Source organism: Octopus bimaculoides, chromosome 4 (assembly GCF_001194135.2).
Source record: "Octopus bimaculoides isolate UCB-OBI-ISO-001 chromosome 4, ASM119413v2, whole genome shotgun sequence".
In the NCBI taxonomy this organism is placed as follows: Eukaryota; Metazoa; Mollusca; class Cephalopoda; order Octopoda; family Octopodidae; genus Octopus; species Octopus bimaculoides.
The window spans coordinates 142,885,666-142,889,761 of NC_068984.1; positions in this window are offsets into that span (position 1 = coordinate 142,885,666).

Below are 4,096 nucleotides of genomic sequence, written 5' to 3' on the forward strand. Positions count from 1 at the left end.
CATATATATATATATATATATATATATATATATATATATGTGTATATATAAAATTGAACTGTGATAAAGAAAGCCGAGAATGTATAAGAAATACAGGAAATGTTGAAGAATGACTTTGTAAACTACTGATGTAAGAAAAAATAGTATGAAAACGATGATTTGAAATATTTAAATCTAAACATATGTAATTAATTCTACATAATTATGGCTGTGTACATGTTAACGTGTACATGTTCGATGAATTGAAGAATGGGAGGATCACTATTGAATTTTATGAAATAATTAACAATATAATTAAATGACGGTATGGTGCCTTGTAAAGTTTCAGCAGAAATCATGTTTGTTTAATTTTATTTATGTTTTTTTATTATTTTTTTTTACAAAATAAAATGAATTCATTGTTCCTACTGAGTATATTTTCATTAAGGAACAAAATGGCGTTGCTTTCCGAGACGCATAAATCACTAAGATTATTATTTTGTTTATAAACGCTTTCATTTTCGCAATTTCCCATTTAATGTCGTATGCTTTATGGCATTTTTTTAAGTATCCAAATATATCACGACAAAGACGTGTCTGCTGTCTGGCAAGAGTTTTATAACTATTCACATATGTGTGGTGTCTTCATCTCAACAGGTTCACTGTTGGGCTGACATACTTTGTTCCAAAATTGGGTAAATCAATGGTGTCTCACTTGTATAAAAGATAGCAAAACTTTTCACATATTTATCATTTAGATGTTGTTTCATATCGAAGACAACTATGAAATTGAATACGATTAGTGTACAATTAGTGGAGCTTCTAGGGGCTTACGTTGGGAAAAGTTATTGCGAAATTAGCAGTGGTATATTAACAGATATTTGCAGTGAGTGTAAAATATTCTATTTTTTTGTGATATTTTGAGAAGTGTTATTGTAAATGCTTTAAGAAATTTCCGCAAGATTATGAAGGGCAATGTATCATTCCGCGGTAGGTTTTCTTTCTTCCATCTGAAATTACCAGAATCATTTTTAACGCATTTTAATCTCATCCTGAAAATCTCTTCGGAATAAAGATTCTTTATGGAAACTACTAAAATATCGATTAGGTCTTCAAGGTATGCGATTCTTATGATGGCAGCTCATCAAAGCTGATGACAACGTCGATTCAAGATCTTCATCCTCCTCTACCTCATGCACCTTGTTTTTCATGGGAGCGGATGTGCCTGACAACATTGATACGAAATAAACAGATCCTATTGCACCGAGGGCACTGAAAATAGCTCCGAACAACAGATGTATGGGGTTGATAACAATGTCGCCTACTCTCTTCATGCAATCCCCTTAATTCGGTCTCAAAAGGCTCTAATCAACATCACACACGAATTTCCATGCCTTCCGATTAACAGCCAAGAGCCCCGACCGATTGGGAAAGAGGCTGCATAAAATTAGAGACTACCTCAGATGATCATGAAACCAAATTTTCGGACATCTATGAGACCTACTTCCAGTTTCAATTTCACTGAAGAAGACCATCTTTGGGAGCCAGTTTCCTGTCATCTGAATCTCATGGCTAACTCAGCAGCGACTAATATATTAAATTTATATTTTTAGAGAAAGTGTGAAGATGTTTCCAATCCTTTTGGATATATTGTAAGAATTGATTGAAATTAGGCAAGAAATATGATGCTGTTTATGAATGTTTTATGTGTGTGTGTACATACAGATTTTCTATAGAATTCAAAGATAGCAGTGAAAGTTACGACGTGCGATATACAAATATGTCTATGCAAACAATGCTATCGAAGATAGAAAAAATGTGTAATAGGTGTATATACGCATTTCAAGAGCTATTGTCCTTTCATCAAAATCACACCCACCCCATCAATGGAGTGGATGGAATAGTATGGACGGATTACAGAAGTATGGGAACGGAACTCGAGGTCGCTCCATTTATTGTGGTTTGGGCCCTGTTTTGGGCTCATCAAGCTGATGCCTGACAAACCATGCTCTATCCGTTATTATGATGTTTACACATAAGAACCGCATACAAAAATACCGATCAGAATTTCAATTATAGGATACGCTCACCGATTCATAGATTTCTGTTTAAATTTCATGTTCTGGAAGTGATCATAAATTTAACAGACGCATAAAGAAAAAAATATTTTCTGGTACGTCCAAATAAGAAGCGTGCACACGCATATAATGTTGTATATCCATAAAATATGTGGCGAGAGAAATAACTTGAAGTGGCCGGTGGCATATATCTGAATAAAAAGAATTCAAGGGCCGAATACTGGCATAAAATACTTTACGAAATAAATTTCTTGTTTTGTTAAAATTCTCTGCTTCAAAACGATGTCTAATACTTAAGAAATGGTAATTATGTACATCTCAGTTCTCCACAACTGACATGTCATAAAAGAAGAAGTCAGGCCTATATATATATGGAAAAAAGTCAAGTCAGAAAATGGTAAAATATTTTTTATAAAAAACATTTCAGCACCGGTTTCGGTCATTGAGACTTTTTCAACTGTATGTATGGAAGACAATTAAATTTTGGAAAAATTAAATGAAACATTTTCTTAAAAGAATATTTGAATAATATTCAAATACAAGGGATATTTTCCTTGTTTCTGCCAAATGTATAAGGATAGGTAGATACATACATGCATACATTCTTAAAGAGACAGACTGACCGGCAGAGTGACAAAGAGAGAGAGACCTGCCAGTTTCTACAGATATGCCCGTACACATATATATGCTTGTTGGCAAATTCACAAGCACATTCATAGCTACTTTTATAGCATTCAATATCCAGTGCAGTATTTTCTAAATGGTTTTTGTTCTGTATTTTACACAGGTTTTTTCACAACTTATTTTTGCTAATATCACCATGTCTCAACACTGTGCACTCGATCATAGCAATAATAGGTGCATCGAGAGTAGTTTCATTTGCACTTTACCAATATATATTTCTATTCATCAATCTACCTACCTACCTACCTACCTACATAGTTATCTGTCTGTCTAACTCTCCCCCCTCTCTCTCTCTCTCTCTATCTATATATCTATCTATCTAAGTATATATCTACCGATTTACTTCTCTTTCTCTCGCTCTCTTTTCCACTCACGCCATATATATCCGCACGAATACAAGTTTGTGTGTCTGTATGCATATATTGATATCTGGATAAATGATATATATAATATATATATATATATATATATATATAGGTAGTCTATATAAACATATCACAATATGTGCGTGTTTTACTTCTGTGTACGTGCGTGTGTGTTTGTGTGTATGTGTTGTATGGGTGTGTGCGTGCATGTGTGCTTGTACCCATGTGTATGTATGGGCGTGCGCGTGCGTGTGTATTTGTGTGTATGTGTGTATGGGTGTGTGCGTGCGTGTTTACACATATATTCATATACGTATATGTATGTGTGCGTGTTTGCAAATATATATATTGTGCATGAGTATATATGCGAGTGCATCTGTACGTGTGTGTGTGTGTGTGTGTGAAAGAGAGAGAGTGAGAGAGAGAGAGAGAGAGAGAGAGAGAGAGAAAGAAAGAAATAGCTAGATAGATAGACAGAGAGAACGTGAGAGATCGTACGTGTGCACCGGGGTGCATGGATGGAAGGGAATTTTGCATGGCAAACGCAAGTGTTAAGAAAGTAAACCAACGAGCGAGACAAAGGGAATGGCATTCCAAGAAAGTGTGAGGTGGAAAGAGTGAGGTGAGAGAAGTGCGAGTATTTGAAAATTGTTAGAGTAGGAGGGGAGATAACGGTGGTGGTGGGCGAGGAGAAGGAGGACACGAGGGAGGTGGAAGACAAGTGAATGGAAATGGAGGTATGAATTTACAACAGATAATTATAATGGATACACATTAACATATTTCTAGAAACAAGTATGTTTGTAGGTAGCCATGTGCGCTGGAGTGTGGGTGGGGAGGTGAATTAATATCCTATGCATATGTTATATATATATATATATATATATATATATATATAGACTGAAATATACATGCATACATGCATACATATATGTATGTATGTATATATATATACATATATATATACATATATATATATATATATATATA